Genomic DNA, 22,186 nt, shown 5'->3' on the forward strand with positions numbered 1-22,186 from the left:
CGTGTTTTGGAAAGGCTTCCAAATATGAAGAGTGTTCTTTAAAGAAGGGAGCAAGGTGCAAGGAAAGGAGCCTACATTTTCGAAGGACTATTCTAGATCTTCTAACCTAAATGGTGAGGAGATGCTACTCAAAGCTTGGCATAAGATGAATGGGCTTAAAGGTAAAACACTCTCTCTTGATGAATTTCGTTATTTGACTAACTTATTTGTGAAGCTTCATCAAAAGAGGAGACTTGAAGAGGATACCCATTGGAGGAGACCTCATTCGACTACACTTTGGTATGAAGTCACATCTTGTACTACTTTCACAGATGGTATGTATTTGGGGCTCATGCTTATTATTTGGATTTCTAAAGCCATGAAGGTAATTTTATTGTGTGATACGCATTGTAGTAGCACTTCTATACAATCATGTGATTCTATTCTGGTGTTATTACTTGATTGCATTGTGGGCTTGCATGGAAAATGTGAGCAAAATAGTATGGGGAATACCTTTGTATTTGACCCCGGTGTTAATTTTTTAGTGATTTCTTTCTTAAGGTGGGCTAGTGTGATGATTAGACCTTTGTCTTGGGTTGGGCTTGTTTGTGAAATTACAACTAGCCATCAAGGATATTACATGTTTATTGGCTTAAAGGGAGATATGTACTTCTTGATTGCTAGGACCAATAAGAACTTGTATGTTTGTTTTTCTAAATGCAATGAGTTATAATTTACCCTTTTGTCAACATGTCTTGAGTAGCCTGGTGTCTCGGGCATTATTTGGATACTTACTCTTTCTAGATCTTTATGATGCTTGGTTATATCATAAGAGTTGTTACACCTTGGAAAATTTCGTATCGCTAGTACCGTAAGTAAACTAACGTGAGCCCGGAGGGGCCACGGAACACTCATAAGGATAAAAAAGACTTTTAACAAGTTTTAAGAGAGTATATAGAGGTTTCGGGGTCAAACGGGTTGAATAAAGAAAGTTGTCGAAACTTTAGAAAACACTTGGCAGAAATTCAAACGGGATTTTAGGTCCAACTTGAGTGACGTATATCTTCTAGCGTATGAGGATTTATGGAGTTAATCAACTATCCAAATTGAAGTTCATTGAGTCTAGTTTCCAACGCAACAAACCGTTCCTCGATACGAGATCAGAATAGGAACTTATGGGCGTTTTAAGATAGTCTGCCAGAGGCTTGCAAACCTTCGCCTTCGCGAGCCAAAGGCCTCACGATAACGAATTGGTGAGGCGGTGGAAACTGACCTCCCACGCTATAAATAACTCCCTCCACCCATTCGTACACCCTTAGAGGTCCAGAAACATCAGGTACACCTCTCCCAACATTCCTTATCATTAAACCGGGAAATCATAAGGAGGTTATGTAATCTAGGCTCGAGAAGCTTGTGGCAGCTTCATATTATCATGATTATTGCGAAGCAAGGTGAAAAATAGAGGGATCTTGGGTTTGAATCAATCAAGGATCAATTGGAAGTTAATAAGGTAAGTTCCCCTCATTATATTCATAGAATTACGTTGATTCGGGATTATATTCGTTAGATTATAACATATTTAGTTGCATTGAGTGAAGGACGGAATAATCCTATATAGATGTTGTTGATTGGATGGTATAGATGAGGAATTGGATTTGATATTGTTTATATATTTATTTGGTTGTTGTTGTTGTTATAATTCTATGATGTTGGTAGAAGCAGAGGAAATGCTTCCCGAATTACTGTAACCGAATCATCCTTCGATATATAAGTTCATATCCTAACATAGTAGAGTATGACTAAGGTGTACCTTTCAATATAGGTACGGGTGAAAGGAGAGCATCGGAATAACAATTCATCGAAGGTGATGGCTCGACAAATAAGATATGTGTTACACCTTGCACTTTCAGAGCATGAGCACGTCACGTATTTCACCGTATTAAATGAGTATCGGAGACGTCCCATGAAGATTTGAAAGGTACAAGCCATGGGAAGTACGTAACAATGAAGTAAATGATGAATTATGATCTCGTAAGTCGTAATCGGGAAGGACAACCTTGGAACTAAAGGACATGACCCTTATCAAGTATAATTCATGATAAATATCATGTATGAAAATTTCCGGAAGATTCCGGGATCAAGCAAATCGAAGAAAATAAGTTTGTCAAAAATTTAGAAAAATTTGACAGAATTTTGGACAAAAATTTTTGGTCAACATCAGAGAGGTATATCTCCTAGTCTATCAGGCGTTTTGAGGTGTTTCAAGAGCCTAAAATGCAGTTCATTGAGTGTAGTTTCTAACACAACAAACCGTTCATCAATATAACATCGGATTAGGGAGTTATGGGCGTTTTACAACAGACTGCCAGAAGCCTGCGAACCTATACGGAAATTCTAGAAGCAACTTAAAAAGCCCACCAATTTCAGCCCATCAGCCCAAACCGAATTGGATTACTATATATACCCCACTTAAGGCACCTAAATCACCTCATTTTTCACTATTTCTCATCTCCACACTTCTCTATAAGCTCCCACAACATTCATCCACTATTTTTACACCAAGATATAGTAAATTTAGGAGATCCTACATCAAATTAAGCTTGGGTTGGTAAGATTAACAACGAATCTTGACGAAGAAAAGAAGGGCCATGACTTTGGGGCTCATATTTTCACCCAAACCGAACCTTCTAGACCCTATGAGCTCTCTCCAACACTCCGAACCATTCCAAATCAAATCAAGAGAAGATCAAGCTATAAAATCCTTAACTAGTTGATGGAAGGAGCTTGTTCGTACTTCTAATTGAAGTTGTGGTGGATAAGCTTTAGGGTGAATTGTGTAAGGTGAAGTTATTCAAGTTATAAGGTATGTTGTTCATCTTGAGTTTGATACTAAGTCGTTTCTTTGAGTATTTTAATGATTTAAAGTAAGGGAAAACATATCATAAAAGTCGTAGATAGATATGTTGATGTTGTTGACTTATGGACTGATTTTAGAAGGAAGTTTCAGACGGATTTGTTTACGTTTTTCATATAGTATCTTGATCAAATTATGGTTGATGTTGTTAATGATGTTTTGGAGTTGTTTTGGAATTTGAGGAAGTAGATAATACAAGGCAGATGCTGCCCGAATTTCGGCAGATTCTAAGAGGATTTAATTTGAAGGCTCAAGACAAGCATATGACGATAAGCCTAAAAAAAGTATGAATTCTCTTGGATGTAGATTTACAAGCTTGGGACGATAAGGCTAGTCCGTTTCTTTCTAAAGGCATGATTCTGTTCTTATGAACCCATACATGTTTTCCATAATATCCTCATTCCCAAAAAGCTAGAAGTTCATGATTCTCAAAGTTCTTATATTGCTAAAGATAGATGTTTCCTATGATGATGATGATCCCATTTCTAGAGATTCCAAAGTTCACAGTCTTGATGCTATTATGAGATTATTGAGTGAGTTTATTTCATGAATTTCTTGATTTCATTCATTGTCGTTAATCTCACCTTATGATAATTGTTCCTTCAAGGTGAGATATAGCATTGATGATTGCTCCATAATATAAATCAGAGGTTACCGACCTTACGTCATTCCGATAGAGTTGTAGCTTTTAATTGGGCTCTCATGCATGCTTGATGTATATGTATGTATTTTCTCACACCGTTCCTATATGGCCGGGAAGCACCACTATGGTGGGCGGCTTATGGATAATGTTAATAACACCATGCCTATATAGCCGGGTAGCACCACTACGGTGGGCGGCTTATGGATAATGATAATAACACCGTGCCTATATGGCCGGGCAGCACCACTAGTACGTGGCGTGAGATGGTTACCTCGGATGCGGGCTAATGATTATGTTATATATATATATATATATGTATGAAAAATGTTTTCTTCATAAAGCTAAGCATGCATAGTATCCGCCTAGGAGGCATTCAGATACACATGTTATCTCTTTGCGTCATGTTATGTTCCCTATCTCTTGTTATGTTGCTATTTATGCCTTACATACTCAGTACATCGCTCATACTGACGTCCTTTCTTGTGGACGCTACGTTCATGCCTGCAGGAAAGCAGGGTGACAGAACTGATCCTTAGGGGCCTCATCAGCGGAGTCTCAGGAGTGCTCCATTTGTTTCGGAGCTGCAGTTTATTGGTACTACTCTTTGTGTATATACTTGGACATGGCGGAGTCCTGCCCTATCTACATGGATTCATGTATTCTTTATAGAGGCTCGTAGGCAGATGTGTATAGCTAGAAGTCCCATATCGTTATTAGTTCATATTGTTGTACTGTATTTTGGTAGCTTTGTTAGCTTATGTTTATGAGCATAGTTATTAATCATTATATAGCGATGTGTCATTATCTTGTGAATTGATAATTATATAGCGATGTGTCATTATCTTGTGATATACGCCCTTACAGATTATGATACCCATGAGTTGTCTTTGTCGTCCACCTACAACGATTATGAGACGTATGTTCAGAGGTGCCCGGTAGGTTAGCACCGGGTGCTCGTCATGACCCTTAGGTTGGGTCGTGACAGTATGTAAGGTGTTTCTATCTTTATTTCCTTTGGCACGAATCCTAGAAGTCTACTAGCGTGCATAGCGTAATGACTCCACTCTATTCCTGTTCCAATGCCCATCTAAACAATCCTTGTTGAGATGTTGATTGATTCCTAAATACTTGAATATGCTTCATAAATTATTCTCATAACATCATTATGATTATTCTTATTGAGCCATTTCTTGGCTTCAATATGAGTTCCATAATATATTCTGTGGTTACGACCTTACATCACTCCGAAAGGCCCGTGTTATTCCTTTGGCTCCTCATGCATTGTGTGTGTGTGTGTATTTATATTTATATAATATGTATGCACTAATTTACTCCACCAAGCCGCGCTATACTCAGTCGGGTACGACGCATAGATGTGCAACCACTAATCAGTTGAGTATTCACACCGAGTCCTGAAAAGATCAGGTACATTATGATGATGTTTCCCCGGACACATGATGCCCCGAACGCGGGATGATATGAAGATGGCATGATGATGACACGATGATGACATGATGATCATATATATATCATATGTATATACTTGTATATGATTTTCAAAACTCATGCACTGTATATTGCACGTTCGCTAGAAGCCACAGGTTACTACTATCCTCCAATGCTTATGTTTACTCTCATGTCTTACATAAGCTTTACATTTCTGCCTTACATACTCAGCACTTTTATTCGTACAGACCATCCCATCCCATGGGGCACTGCATTTCGTGCAGCAGGTCTTGAGAGACAGAGCAAGGGACCGTTCCAGTATGACTATCAGCTTCAGCGGGTCGTCAACAAGTGCCATTGTGCTGGACTTGCTCCTTTTGGTATATCTTATGTCCACCTGTTATGTACATATGTCTTTTGGGTACGAATGGGCCCTGTGCAGTCCAGTATGTCATGCGTATGTACTCCTAGAGGCTCATAGACAGTATAGTATATGTTGATGTCATGCATAGTTCTAGTTTGATGATGATGCTCATGCGATAGCCTTGCAAGCTACATGTTATTATGAGGACATTTGTAGCAGCCTCATCGGCTTGCGTATGTATATATGCATATGTGTATGGTCATGCATGTGTCTTCTATTGAACTAGGTCTTTCTGTGTGTAGGTATCGTCTTATGTTAAAATGGAGTATTATTAGTCAGGATAGTTGTTCTATGTTTATGCTGGTATACGTCAGGTGGTACTCAATCACTAGGGTCGGGTGCTCGTCATGCCCCTCGTCGGGGTGTGACAAAGTGATATCAGAGCAGGTCAGTCCTAGTGATGTCTATGAGCCGTGTCTAGTAGAGTCTTGTTTATAGGTATGAAGTGCGCCATACTTATAAACAGGAGGCTACAGGACATTAAGGAATATTTCCCCTCTTCATGATCTAGATCGTGCGATGGAGCTGAAATTTAGTAATGTTCGTTCCTGATCCTATTTTCACGTTTGAATTGTAGTAATGTTGATGAAGAGAAAGGCTTCAGTTGAGGAGGGTAGGGACAACTTCAAGAGTAGCTGTTAGAATATCTCCACCCGCCGATGCAGGTCAGAGGGTAATATAAGAAAGAAGGAGAAGTATAAGTTATACGATTGAGACAAACCCCTCAGAGATCATGACTTCTATGGAGGAGGACCCATCTGAGGGCTCACATGAGGCACCTGTCTGAGCGGCTTCGGTTATGACCTCACCACAGATCTTAGTTTTGCATTTGGGGCCTGTGGAGTCGTATGTCAGAGGAGTAGAGCATGGGTTTACACGCCTAGTTTCCCCTCTAGTCCAACATTATGTTGGGGTCACTACGGACGTTAATTTTATGGAGGTACCAGATAGTCCTCAGTCTTGGGAATATATTAATCAGGGATCGCTAATATATGTTATGAGAAATGTACAAGATGAGGATAGCCGGGCCAAGAGGAGAGTGGTTGAGGATGATAGGAGGATTCCTCTTCGCAGTATATCTGATCGAAGCTCTCATGTACAGGACCAGGACTGAATGCTTACAGGTATATTAAAACCCTCCATTGAAATTGCATGTGTTTACATACACGTATTTTGTGGACCTAGAGTGCATTATTTACTCGATAGACAGAGGCTATGGAACTTGATGTGGAAGAGGGATCAAAACGGAAGTGACGAAATCGCGACACTGTTCAACACACAAATAAGATGCGGCACTTCACTATCCAAGACAATATAACTTACTGTTCCACCCCTCCCATTAGTGATATCGAAGTAAAGAACCCCAGATTTATTTTATGCCGAATACCAGAGCTAGAGGAAGTCAGAAGTAGAGCCTAGTACTTGTGATATGATACGTGGTACACATAAAGGAGTAAGGGCTTGTCGAAGTGGGTAACATTGATAATGGAATGACTTGAGATTCAGAGTACGCATTGGGAATCACCATTGATTAAATACAAATCAAGTGAGGAGTCCAGGACACCATTAGAGAGTAAGAATGACCCGAAATAAGAGGAATTAGAAATACTGAGAACAACTTGGGCAAGTTTTGTGAACAATTATGAGATACAGTGATAACGGATTAATTGGATGCCAATCAAGATGAACAATTATAAGGAAATAAGCGAATCTAGAGGAAAGAAGAACTTAAGTGCGACAATGATGGAGAATCATAGATAGGAATGAATTAAGTTAACAAGTAGACTACATGAACCTAGGAATCCTATCTACTTTACATGGACATGACCATATAAGCGAAACTTGGTCTGGAACGAGCTGCACGGTAGCCAGTGGAGTGGGCCTTTAAATATGATAAGCACCACAAGGAAAAGATCGTCTTCGATAAATGGAAGAAAGACACTAGTCCAAAAAAGTAAGTTGAGTTAGAGCTGACATCAAACTAAAGGTACAAGGAAACCATCGTAATGGATGACAACTCAAGGATGAACAGACGAACACTTAGACTTAGGGAAGGATATTGATTACTGGTGAAAGGAAGATCCTTGTAAATCAATCGCAACGGGCAGTATCACGAATACGCACCATGATACAGAAAGATATCGACCATGGTTAATTGAAATTATGTATGCCCATATATCTCTTGCTAAACATCTAAGGGATGTCAGAACCTCCTAGTGTGACATAGGTACCGTAATGAGCAATATATGCTTAACAAACCAAACTTCGCCCGATAAACCATAAAGAAGTTAGGACAATACGAAACAGTTTAGGAAACCATATATCGGAAATGAAGAGGGTGCATAGCTGCACACGACAGGACCATGATAAAAGCAGAATTGGAGAGGAACAAAAGCTTGACAATTGTATGCTCAGGGGACAAGGCTAGGAAGGTGAAGATATCAGGAAAGTGTTGATTTGAAGAAAGTAGCATTGATAAACAAGGTAAAAAGGACCCCCAAAGTCAGTAGTACACTAAGAAACACTTCGCTTTTCCAAAGACAGCAGATTAACCAAATCCTAACTTTATCACTGGAAGGAGTGTGAGCCGGATTGTAGAAAGCTGAAACAACATACGAACTCCACGACATATGTCGTAAGTGCATAGGCACCAAAACCAAGTGGTAGAGATGGTTGTAATATGACAAATTATCCCTTCTATAAAAGATGTGACACGGGAAAGGAGCCTAACCGCTCGGAGACGTGGGGAGGCTGCCAGAAGATAGAATAATCGCTCTAATAGGCAAAAATGAGTTCTTGAAAGCGTCAGGCGGCCACAAACCTATAAGGGGGGAAGTTATCAAAAAGTTCAACTGGAGAATTACGAAGGACATGAAAAATAATAATGTGCGGCTGTCAAACGAAGAGTTAACGTATAGTTAAACGGATGAAGGGAAATGTTCATCTAAGGAAGACATTAACTAACGACCCTATGAGCGGAGCAATAGAGAATCGTGCAGTATAATAGCAAGACAGTTCATTGAAGGGAACAACAATTCTGAACGTCTACCCATCTGCACCCTAGTAGAAGAAGTGTACAACTCCATAAATAAGAAAAGCATTGATAAAGCTAAGGCAAGAAGGAGTACGACTCTAAGTAGTAATAGTACCCCCAATGGGATAACTAAACTAGAGAATAAAGGATAATGGTTCGACCAGGGTAAAGTAGCCAAGTAAGAGAAATAGACAAACGAAGGACAACAAAAGCCTGAAAATCATTAAGGCAAGCAGCATACCAAGCCTATAGGACAGTGCAATGGCAATTAATATCTATAGTTCTATGTCCAAGAAGTGGTATCCCACGGATAATGCATAATGTGTGAAAGAAAAAATGAGGAAGTACAGTGAAGGTGACATTATTAGTAGTCGAATAATGCGGAATAAAGTTCTCAGATCAGTATAATATTGTTAAGGGATGTAGTAACAGGAAACCATAGGCCAGGCTCAAAGGACGAACCCTGAAGACATTTATAAGGAAACAAACACCAGAAGGAAAAAAGAACCATCCCATAGAACTTAAATCCATAATAGCATGCTACAGCTATGAGCCTAGGTACGGATAAAGAGACAAATAAGGGGATTATAATAAGGATTTCTACCTCAGAATCAAGTATTAACCAGGGAAGCAAGGAATGATGTAATACTTAGAGGACAATGAGAATCAGTTAGTTGTTTCTAAGAAGATAAGGCTTATATCCAGAGTCTAGTTCGGAAAGGTAAATCAAAAGCCGAGATATAGAAGAAAGTACGATGATTCGTCAAGACCTAACCTAGAATTTCAATCATGAATAGAGGAACATATGTCTACGGGTAGCTAATATGTAAGAGGTCATATGCATGTATTGTGAATTACATTATAATATATTGTTTTCTACTAACGAAACCCCCCTACATTTGAGGACGAATGTCCTTAAAGTGGGAAAGATGTTATATTTTGCACCAGACATCACATTCTGTACAATTCGCGCGGTCTGACCGTTCAAGTCTGTTAGAGTAAGCGTGAGGGAAAGGGCGTTCTTTGAGGATATATGTAAAGCTAAGCCAGGAGTGATCAAAGATAGCTTAAAGTCACCAGAAATCCTATGTAGATGTACGACAGTGAGATCTAGAATTTTGACTTGACGATAAGGTATTCTGGAAAACATCGTCTATGGGGGGTGTGATGAGGTGCGAAAAGAAAAGGAACTCAGTCTGAGATTCATTTGCCTTATAAGATATTTTGAGGAGTCGTCTAGGTAGCTTATGAACTTGACCTTCCATCAGAGCCAAAAACGGTTCTTCCCGTCCTTCATGTGTCTATGCTAAGATAAATGTATTGAAGAACATTCTGTAATCATGTCGGTTGGTGATGTACAAGTCACAAAGAGCCTATCCCACAAGGAAGAACAAATTGTCACCATGGACAAGTAAGTACCGCAAAGTTAGAACCAAAGATAAGGCTTTTGTAAGAGTTATGTGGAGAAGCAAGGATAAGAAAGAAATGACATGGGAAGCTGAAGCGGAAGTGGAATCCAAATATCCTTCTTCATTCCCTGTTGAAGGTACTCGAAGGTCATTATTATCCACGTGTTGAAGAGTTCAACAAACAACAAGAGAATAGAATTGACCCACATTTGTTTTAAGGGATTATAAGAGACCAAGTTGTTATATCTTCATGTTTTCCGTTTATTGTCAGGTATACTGTTAATATATTGATGAACTCTAAACAATCCTATTCAAGAAGTGATGTTTAACATTCGAGGACGAATGTTCTTTAGGGGGGGAGGATGTTACAGATTAGAAAATTTTGTATCACTAGTACCGTAAATAAACTAACATAAGCCCGGAGGGGCCATGACACTCTTATAAAGCTAATAAATACTTTTAACAAATGTTACGAGAATATCTAAAGGTTACAGGGTCAAGCGGGTTGAAGAAAGAAAGTTGTCGAAAATTTAGAAAAAATTTGGCAGAATTTCGGACGAAATTTCTAGTCCAACTTGAATAAGGTTTATCTTCTAGCATATGAGGAGTTATGGAGTTAATAAAATATGCAAATTGAAGTTCATTGAGTCTAGTTTGCAACAAAACAAACCGTTCGTCGATACGAGATCGGAGTAGGAACTTATAGGCGTTTTAAGACAGACTGCAAGAGGCCTGCAAACCTTCGCGATCGCGAAGGCCAATTGTTGAAGCGGTGGATTTGATATTGTTTATATATTGAATTGGTTATTGTTGTTATAACCCTGGGATCGTAGTAGAAGTAGAGGAAATGCTGCCCGAATTTCCGTAACCAAATCATCCTTCGATATATAAGTTGATATACAAATATAGTAGAGTATGACTAAGGATGTTCCTTTCAATATAGGTACGGGTGAAGGACGGACATCAAAATAATTACTCCACTCTACTCTTGTTCCAATGCCTATATAAACGTTCGTTACTGAGATTTTGATTGATTCCTAAATACTTGGATATGCTTCATAAATGATTCTTATAAAATCATTATGATTATGATTATTGAGTCATTTCTTGGCTTCGATATGAGTTCCATAATATATTCGGAGGTTATGACCTTACATCAATTCGAAAGGCCCGATGTTATTTCATTGGCTCCTCATGCATTGTGTGTCTATATATATATATATATATATATACTTACATATGCACTATTTTACTCCACCGAGCCTCACCATAGTCGGCCGGGTACGGCAGGTAGATGTGCAACCACTAATCAGTTAGGCATTCACACTAAGTCTTAAAAAGGTCGGGTACGCTATGATGAAGATATGTTCCCGGACACGGGATGCCCTGGACACGGGATTATATGAGGATGACATGATGATAATATATAAATTATATGTATATACCTGTATATGATTTTCAAAACTCTTACATTGGATATTGCACGTTCGCCAGATGTCACAGGTCACTACTAGCCCCATATGCTCATGTTTACTCTTATGTCTTACATATGCTTTACATTATTTCCTTACATACTCAGTAATTTTATCTGTACTGACCGTCTCATCCAACGGGACACTGCATTTCGTGTTGTAGGTCCTGAGAGACTGAGCAGAGGACCATTCCAGTAGGACTATCAGCTTCAAGGGGTCGTCAGCAGGTGCCATTGTGCCGGGCTTGCTCCTTTTGGTATATCTTGTGTCCACATGTTATGTACATATGTCTTTTGGGTACGACGGGGCCCCCTCCAGTCCAGTATGTCACGCGTATGTACTCTTATAGGCTCATAGACAGCATTGTATATGTCAATATCATGCATGGTTCCAGTTTGATGATGATACTCATGTGATAGCCTTGTCGGCTTCATGTTATTATGAGGACACTTGTAGCAGCCTCGTCGGCTTGCGTATGTATATACGTATGGTCATGCATGTGTCTTCTATTGTATTGGGCCTTTCTGTGTGCAGGTATCATCTTATGTTAAAATTGAGTATTACTATGGGTTATCATAACTGTTCTGTGTTTATGCTGGTATGCGTCAGGTTGTACTCGGGTACTAGGATCGGGTGCCCCTCATGCCCCTCGTCGGGGTATGACAAGAGTCAGCTATTTAGTGTGTTAGTTTCATGCTATGCTTACTTTAGGTATTATCACTTGCCTTATGATGATTACCTTGTGTGTTTTGCAAGGGGGAGTGTACTCATTATCTCTTGTGTTTTGCAAGGTTCGGTTTAAAGGATGAATACTTTCCAAGAAGGAGGGATGATACGATCCCAGGGAGCACATATGATTAAATATCCTTCACCTAAGGTCGAGCCAAGGAACTCCAAGCCTTGCAACCCATGTTGATGCAAAGAGAGGCGTTGGAAACCTTTGAGGAGCTTTATAGGAGAGTATATGACGTGTGGATGATTGTTTGGTCGTATGGAGTGAAGATGAGATGGAAGGAGACGATGGTGGATAACTATGCAAAGAGGCTATTCCTTAAAGTCAAGCTATCATCCCTAAAGAAGACTACCAAACAAGGCACTTACTTCATTAAGGATATTATTGTAATAACTAGTTACTTGGTCATTTCATTACTTAGATTATGTTAAATTGAGATGAATATTCCAAAATGAGTGATACTTTGTATGGTAGAACTTGTGCTAATCTAGTGATTAGTGACAGTTAATCATGGTGGATTCCATTGTTGGCTATGAAACCCTTTTCCATTGATTTTCAATTGAGTTGTTCATTTGTGGCTTCATTTGAATTACTCTTAGTTGATTATAAAATAGTATAGGTTTCGTTAGTATGAATAGATTAGGAGGGTTTAGGTTTCATATATCTAAGTTTGCCTATAATTCCTTTACTAATTGGGTTTTACTCTATTTTTGTATTTCTCATCTCAATTTCTTTACTTCTCATCTTTGATTTCTAATCAATCTTTAGTTTTCGCGTATTTGTAGTTGAGGCTATTTCTTCCACAAGCCATATCGTATCATTAATCACTCCAAAACTAGTAATAATGGTCTGAACTTGGAGACGAATCCCAAAAGCTTCAACCTTGAATCCTTGAGATGGGTTTTCTTGAAAACCCTAGGTTAGAAACAATGGATTTCTATTTAGAATTCATGAATATGTGTTTGAATTCACTTGAAAGGCTTGGAAATAGACTTACCGTGATGTATGGGAGTGATTGGAGGAGAGAACATTCATGCTAGGGCTTGAAACGATGAAAAATAGAATAAAAGACTTAAAACACGTATTTATATTGTTCCCTTAGTCAGCAATTGTGCGAGCACAATTTACGGGCGTACATAAATGTGCGATCCCATGTACGGCCCGTACATAAATGTATGGTCCGTATTAACTGATCATACTTCAATTGTAAAAGTCCAGAACATGCAATTTTTCCATGCCTTGATACGGACCGAAAGTACAATCCGTACTTATTTGTACGGTGCAAGGTATGGGCCTTATAAATTGTACGGACCGTAAAACTCCACCATAATTTCTGGGGTCTAAATACGGTACAATTTACGACTGGTATAACATTATACGGTCTGTATAAACCTGGAGTAAAAACTGTTAGTTCACTGAACGAAAAAAGAATTTTAATTTCAACACTTCCCCGTCTGATTTCCTAACTCCTGAATTATGAACATAGCTTAGTTTGAAGGTACGAGGTGTTACACTTGCCAACAGAGTGACAAACACACTAAGACTTTGTCTTTTGCCGGCAAATAATTCCTTGTTAAGGCTATCCTTTCCTCCATTCCTCTACATATCATCTCAATTACTTAACTCTTTAAGAACATCATTCAATAGATGGAAAGAGTAAAAGATAATTTTCATGGGGACGGAGTGATGGAAGAAGTAACATCACTAGATTGTTTGTAGGAGATTGTCGGACTAATTAAGGAGGGGGTGTATAGGTATCAGGCCAATACAAAGCTACTATGATGCTTTCTCGGCAAAAAATTGGTGGAAATTTAGATGCAAACCTTCTCTTCTTAAAAAATTTTGGAGCTAAATACTGCAAAAGATCTCATCTAATGTCTAAAAATAGAGCTATGCTGATTCTCATCCTTGGAGGAGATTGGTAGAGACTAGAACCAAAGCAGAAAAATTTATTCTCTACAAAATTGGAGAGGGTGAGGAATTCTTCTAGTAGACAATTGGATAGGTCTTGGTGCTTTGGCCAACCTTGTGACTCGGGAGTATAGATCAAGAAAGATCAACGTCTCTTATTTCACGAATAATAATTGATGGAAGGAAGATGAGCTAAAAAAGATCTTACTAGATAATTTGGTGGAGCTGGTTAAGAATGTCAAGCTTGAACCTCACATGAAAGACAATCCCATATGGCTAACTGATGAAACTAGGGACTTCTCTTCTAGATCTTCTTGGAAAAATATTCGAACTTGCAAATCCATATCACTCACTACCAAGAAGACTTGGCATGCCAAACTTCCCTTTAAAATGTTTTTTCATGCTAAGAATGCTTTATGAAAGATTTTCCACTTATGAAAAAATTCAAAGATTTAGGATTCATGGCCCATCCATTTGTTGGAGAATGTAGATCACCAATTCAAACATGGAGACATGAAACACATCTGGCTATTCTTTTGCAACTATGTTGCTGTTCAATATAATAATCAAACTATGAATGGGTTGACTCTTTAATGGTGGTTGACAAAACCAAATAATCTTGTGCATGGTCTTCTACTTTAATATACTCCCTCAGTTATTTGTTAGGAAAAATGGAAGACTAGATGTGATAAGAGGTTGGATAAAATCCATATTTCCAATAGCAGAATCATTAGTCGGGTATGATAGTTGGTTTGATTTTTAACAACCAGCTTCCTTTTCTCAAAAGTTCTTTCAAGTGGTCATAGATTTATGATAAGGTGGAAGGGGCTACATAACAGATGGACATCAGAACTATCAAATGGATCATGCCATCATCAAATATCTTGAAGTTGAATATTCATGGTGCTGCAAAATAAATCTAGGTGAAACTGCGGGAGGAGAAATTTTGCGGGTGTAACGACCCTTCCAGTCGTTATGGATAATTAGGAATCCGTTGGGAATTCCGAAGCCGCGAGTGGATTTGTGGGGCATTTTTTTGTATGTGCGCATGTTTTTTGTTGTGTTATTGAGGCCTTGGATGAAATGTGGGGTGATTGGGGGAAAACTGGACAAAATCGAGCTCACTGCCCAAAATGAGCCGCTGTTGCGGTTGGAGCACCGCTGTGGCAGTACCGCAATGACGGTACTCGGACCACTGCCAGCGGCCATCCATTCTCCTTGGTAGCTGCTGTAGCGGGCAATGTATCGCTATAGCGGTAGATGGACCACCATAGCGGTAACAGCAATTTTGTGGTGGGCCGCTATAGAGGTCAAGTGTCCGTTATAGCGGTACCGCTGCAGCGACGTGATAACCGCTGTAACGGTCGACGTAAAACAGTAGCCCGAATTTTATATACTCAGTTTTATTTTCTCAAGCTAGGACAAAATAACCATGAGAGGTAAGTTCCATTCCTTTTCATTCTATCATTCCCTTCCCCTTCGTTATTGTAATCATCTTCATGGGTCTTAAATGGTGAAAGGGAAGTAGAAACACTAGAATGTTAATAAACCTGCTAAACTTGATGGGTTGGGTTATTATTGCTTATTTATCATTTAAATGGATTGATTACTTTCTATTGTCATAAATTGAACTTTTAGAATAGTAAACTAAGTGATTTGAGACTTAGGGTTCAATAAAAATGGTGTCGTTGCCATAGAAAATTGTTTGTAATGGGAATGTTTGATAGAATGTTGTATAAATTGATGGTAATGAATACTAGGGGCCTTTATAGGTTGTTTATCACCTAGAAAATCGTCCACCCTTAGAATGGGGAAAGGGAAGGGTATTCTTGCTTTGGTGTTTGTAAATTGAGCAATGTGACTCATTGAGCCTTCTATTTTTAGACCAAGAACATATTGAGGCTTTGAGAAAAGGAAAGGCTTTAGTAGAGTAACCTGCGTGTTCCAGCTCTACTATGAAGTAGGTTACGGTTTACTTATGCTAGACTTTGGTTAGTTGATTGTATGTTTGGTGATCTACTTAGGAGGAAGCATGTCTATTTTTCATGCATGGTGTTGTGTGGTTAAATTCCTACGTGAATGTGATTGATGATTGTGTAGGCTTTGTGCCATTATTCCTGTGTGATTTAAATCTACAGTGGATGTGTTGTGATGAGAAACCAATATATACTTCTCAAGGGTATTGTGACATGAAATGATGAGTTGATTGTTGATATTGGAAAGGTAAGAAACATTGTTCTGTAAGAGGTATGGAAAAGCACTCATGTGACCTAGATTATGGGCTCGTGGTCCGAGGATCGTTCTGGAAACAAGAGGTACTTTGATATGTCTTGCGACCGAGGTTCGTTCCGAGGCGGAGGTTTATGCTTGGGTTCGAGGAGTGGATCCAGAACGGGTGGTACACGGATATCATGGGTCCCCTGCAGGTCATGGCTACCAACCTAAGACATCAGCTAGCATGTATGTACAACGAGTGAGGTTATTGTGGTAAATTTTTTTCCGTTCTGACTTGCGTGTTTGTGATGCTTGATATCTTGGTGATTTGATTATGATTGTTCTTTGTTGACTTTCTGTGACATATTGATATTTGTGACTCTTGACTGGCTTGTTTTATTCTATTGATTTTACGAAATATGCCTGATACTAAACTTAGTCGGCCTATGATATCTACCGGTATGTAGTGTTTGTACTGATACCACCATGCTGCATTCTTGGAGTGCAAATTGTGATATAGAGACCATTGCTCGTCCTCACATCTAGCGTGGAGGATATTTGTTGGCAGATTTTGGGTGAGCTTCTTCCCATGCCAGGCCGCCCGAAGATCTTCTTGCTATTATGGCTTTTCATACTCTGGACATTATGGATTACTTACTTGTTAGACTCCAGATTCTTAGACATGTTTTTAGCTTAGAGTCCTGTACGATGACTTTCAGATTTTTGGGATTATAATAGTTGGAACTTCCACACTTATTTAAGATTTTAGGGATTGTAATAATAATTTTTTTAGCTTGGTTAATATAAAACTGGATTGAATGGATAGGTGTCTTGTATATTGGTTCGCCCACTAAGATTTAGATGGGTGCCAGTCAGGGCGGGTTGGGTCGTGACAAAGTTTGTATCGGAGCATTAGGTTCGTCGATCTCATCATACAACGACATGTCTAGCAGAGTCATGTAGATCGGTACGGAGATGTCTGTACTTATCTTCGAGAGGCTGTCGGACACTAGGAAAACTCCTTTTTCTTTCTTCTTTCGTGCTACTTGATTTCAATTGGTATCTGCTGATTCAAATTGGTATCTGACTATCCTTTATTCTCTAGTAGATAACGAGAACACGCGCGGCAGCAGCTAGAGGTAGAGGTAGAGGCAGAGGGGCGGCCTCAACTAGGGGCGGCGTCCTAGTGGTTGACTGTCACGACCCAACCCCGTGGGCCGTGACTAGTGCCCAAGCTGGACACCCGTATACATACCTGTCAGATATAGTCAACTGAATCTAAGAACAATATGGAAACTTGCAAAAGAACTCCAAAGGTTCATAACGTCATCATATATATGTACCCCGATAACATGTTTCCCGAGGAGTCACAGCTAATCAAAACATTATATGGTACGCAAACCGACAAGGCTGCCACTACATATCAATACCATACGTATGCCGACAAGGCTGCCACAACAGACGAACATATGCATAGCACATCGTATAGACACAGCTGAACAAAACTTATATACAACCCACACATATGTCTACAGACCTCTAAGAGTGTCGATAGTGAAACATGACGGGACAGGGCCCCGCCGTACCCCAGGATGAACATATATATATATATATACATCAAAAGAACTGTACCAAAAGTCTAGGCTCCGGAACAATGGAGCTCTCCCAGACAGATGAGTAGAAATCCTAAGCTGGAGGATCACCAAATCGAGTATCTGTACCTGCGGGCATAAAACGCAGTCCCCCGAAGAAAGGGGGTCAGTACGAGATATGTACTGAGTATATAAAGCATGAGATACAATAAGAAGTATCATGACTGAAATAGAGATCACAGGAGACAAGTATGACATTCAAGATACCAATACACTTGCCTTATGAAATGTAAATCATGCATATCAATATAATATATCATACCCGGCCCATTATGGGACTCGGTGAATAAAGTCATCACATACCATCCTTGGCGCCATAATCACATCATCATATCATCATACATATATATATATACCGTATCCCGGCCCTCTAGTGGGGGACTCGGTGAATAATGCAATGAAACTGTGCACGAGAACGTATCCTGGCCCGGGACTCAGTGAAAGATATATTGAGGCATGCACGAGCAGAGTATTGAGCAACCATATGCAAACTAAGTCATATCTGAGACTCAATAGGATAATCAAAACGAACTACCATTTGAAAATCAAGACAATAGTCATACCAAGTACCCTTCGAATGTCACTATGGATTATATCAAAATAGGACGCCTGAAATCATAGACACGTATCAAGACATAATAAAATAAGTTCTGGGAATCAAGAACATTAGCCATCCTAGTGTCTCTAAGAATAGGAGCTTTTTTGGAGTCATATACACGTCGTATGTTTGTTTCATAAAGATCATGCCAAAAGAAAGAAAGGATAGCTTTACATACCTTTGGCGCTTAATCCGTGACTCGATACGTATACGTTGCCCAAAATATCTCAACCTATGTTAAGATGTCAAGACTATGGTTAAGCTACGAAAAGGCATAAAACGTATTTCAACATTAGTAGATTATTTCAAGACAATTGGGCAGCACTTCCCCTATATCGTTCAACCATACAACAACCAACATAGCAACAACCAAAGCACGTCTAAGTTATCACATTAAGAACTAGTCGAAACAAGATCCGAGGATACTCCAAAACAGCCCACATAATATAACAATGCCCAATACGCTTCAAATATCTAAAATATACACCCAACAAGCCACATACGCTTCGCATACGATATCTTATACGTTCCTTTCTTTTCAAATTAGTGATTCACGTTAGCAACAACATAGCAACGACCTCAACTCCTATATGCAAGAAAATTATCTTAACATTATAACAAGTCCTAAGGCAGCCCATCAATCACAATCAACACAATAGAAGGCTTAACTACACTTAGTCCTCCAATTTCACAAGATCAACAACACAATACATAATCATAACCCTTAATCCCTCAATTCATCAAGAACAGCCCACTAAATAAATATAACTCCAACTTTAACCATCAAATTCCTTTACTTTCGTCATTTAATCCATGACAACAACAACAAAAATACCAATTAAAATTAACTCATCATTACTAGCTTAAAACAGCTCTATATACGGCCCAACAAAGTCTTAACATCAATATACACAATTCTTGCATTCAATTCCATATCCACCAATTCATACAAAGACCAAACCACTTCTCAAATATGTTAGAGAGAATTAAATCTTACCTTAACAAGCTTGTCTAAGATCAACCATGGCCGTGAGCTTCTTTATTTTTCTCCTTTAATTGGACTTGAAATTCATCAACTCAATTGTGTAGAAGGTGAGGGGGAGGAGCTGTCCGTGAGCTTCACTAGGTGGCTGCCATGGCTGGCCATGAGCTTCATGAAGCTATGCCATAGCCATGGCTGTAGCTCTCTCTCTCTCTCTCTCTTGTTCACTTTGTTGAATTGAAAATGGAATGCAAAATGATGAATTAGTCATCAATTTATGACTTTATATGCTGCCTCATGAGGTGACACGTCTCCACCAAAATGACACGTGTCCCGCCATGTTGACACATGTCCAACCATGGTATGGACCAATCAAATTTTGCCATGTTGTAGTGGGGTCCATCCAATACACTTAATTAATCATTAATCCCCACTTAATTATCTAATCACGGTTAGTTAATCCCTAATCTCCACTAATATTTCCAAACTAATTAAAATTTATAAGCAAAACGTGCACATATTAAATTCGGGATTAGAAGTCCTTGTCGCATATCTCAAAAATAACCTTATCCTTGAATTCATATCAATTAGCTTACGAATAATCCAACGTACAAAAATACGGGGTATAACATTGACCTCGTGCCTCTAGTGGTTCCTAATGAGGTAGCGGGAGATGCAACCGTACCTGCCCAGCTAGCAGCAGTACCAGATGTTATGGTATAGCTGTTGCATTGGTTGTATGGGTTAGCACAAGCCGGAGCTATACTAGATCCGGACAGAGCACAGGCTCTGGGGGTTCAGCATGCAATAGCGGTGGCACCTCGCTTGGATGAGGTTTCGAGTTTTCAGGCCTTCCAGAGGCCAGTTGCAGGGCTAGTGATGACTGGTGAAGAACATGATCTGTTTTGGAGGTTCACTAAAATGAAGCTTCCTATGTTTTATAGTACTGACTCGGAGGACGCATATGAGTTCATCATCGACTGTCATGAGAGGCTCCATAAGATGAGGGCCGTGGATAAGTATGGGGTCGAGTTTGTGACCTTCCAGTTCTTGGGTGATGCCAAGCTTTGGTGGAGGCTTATGTGGAGTATAGGCCAGCTGGGTCTCCTCCGTTGACTTGGGTTCAGTTTTACTCTGTGTTTCTGGACAAGTACGTTCCGCGTACTTTGAAGGACCGAAGGAAGGATGAGTTCGCTACTATTGGTCAGGGGAACTCGTCTATTTCTCTGTATGAGTCCCGTTTCCACTCCCTTTCTCATTATGCTATTCAGTTGCTGTCCACTGAAGGAGAGAGAATACGGTGGTTCGTGAAGGGGTTGAACACTGGACTGCAGTTATCGGCTCTTCAGCTTGTAGCCACTAGGGCTTCATTTCAGGAGATAGTGGAGCATGTCTGTATCGTAGAGGGGTTTAAGCATAAGAATTATACAAGGCAAGTTAAGAAGAAGGCCCGTAAGGGTGGGATGTTCACTAACTCCTTCTCGAGGGGTCACGGTTTGCAGGTATATTCAGGGCGTCCGATTTAGTCCGTGATGCAGGTGTCAGCTAGGGGCCCATCAAGGGCACATGATCATACTTCTGATCAGCAAAGAGGCTACACTGCTTTATCAGCTTCGGTTCAGTGGCCTATGCTGGACCGTGCCTACTTCGAGTGTGGTGAGATAGGGCTTATTAAGAGGTAATGCCTCAGACGTAGACTGAGTGGGCAAGGAACTCAGTATCAGACTCCTCGAGCTATATTTTCACCAGATCGAGAGGGTAAGGATAGCGCACCGGCAGGACGGGGCGACCACACCACGGGTAGGGTTAGTGCCCAGCCTAACTGAGGCAGTCTTCAGGCAGGTAGAGGAAGACAGCAGGCCAGCAGGGGCAGGGCTCAGACTGGTAATGGTAATTGTGGTGGTTCATAGGCAACAGGTGGGCGCGGTCATTCGTACGCCTTCCCAGGTAGACCCAAGGCTAAGGCCTCCGATGTAGTTATCACAGGTACTATCTCTGTTTATGAGCGTATGGCTTCTGTTTTGTTTGATCCGGGTTCTACTCTTTCCTATGTATCTACCTATTTTGCAGTGGGTCTGGATATATTGTGTGATACTCTTGATACCCTATTTTTTTTGTCTACTCCTGTTGGGGATTATGTGGTAGTGGATAGTGTCTACCCTTCGTGTGCAATTTCTTTTATGGGGTGTAATACTTGGGTAGATTTGATGATCATACACATGGTAGAATTCGATGTTATTTTGGTTATGAGTTAGTTATCCCGCATTATGCTATACTTGATTGCCATTCTAAGACTGTTACACCAGTCATGCCCGGGGCACCTAGACTCGAGTGGAAAGGTAACCTCAGTCCCCTCTCTAAGAAAGTAATATCCTTTGTTCGTTCTAGGAAGCTAGTAAAGAAGGGTTGTTTAGCTTATCTGGCACATATCCGTGATACCAATGCAAATACTCCATCCATTGATTCGGTTCCAGTGGTATGCGAGTTTGCGGATGTGTTCCCCACGGACTTGCCTGGTATGCCACCGAATCGTGATATTGACTTCAGAGTTGACTTACCCAGGGGATTGTCTTATCTCCATCCCACCTTATAGGATAGTACCAGTAAAACTCAGGGAACTTAAAGAGCAGTTGCAAGATCTTCTGAGTAAGGGGTTTATTCGCCTGAGTGCCTCGCCGTGGGGTGCTCCTGTGTTGTTTGTTTAGAAGAAGGATAGGTCTATGCGTATGTGCATTGATTACTGTCAGTTGAATAAGGTAACTATTCAAAATAAGT

This window comes from Lycium barbarum, chromosome 12 (assembly GCF_019175385.1).
Source record: "Lycium barbarum isolate Lr01 chromosome 12, ASM1917538v2, whole genome shotgun sequence".
Taxonomy (NCBI): Eukaryota; Viridiplantae; Streptophyta; class Magnoliopsida; order Solanales; family Solanaceae; genus Lycium; species Lycium barbarum.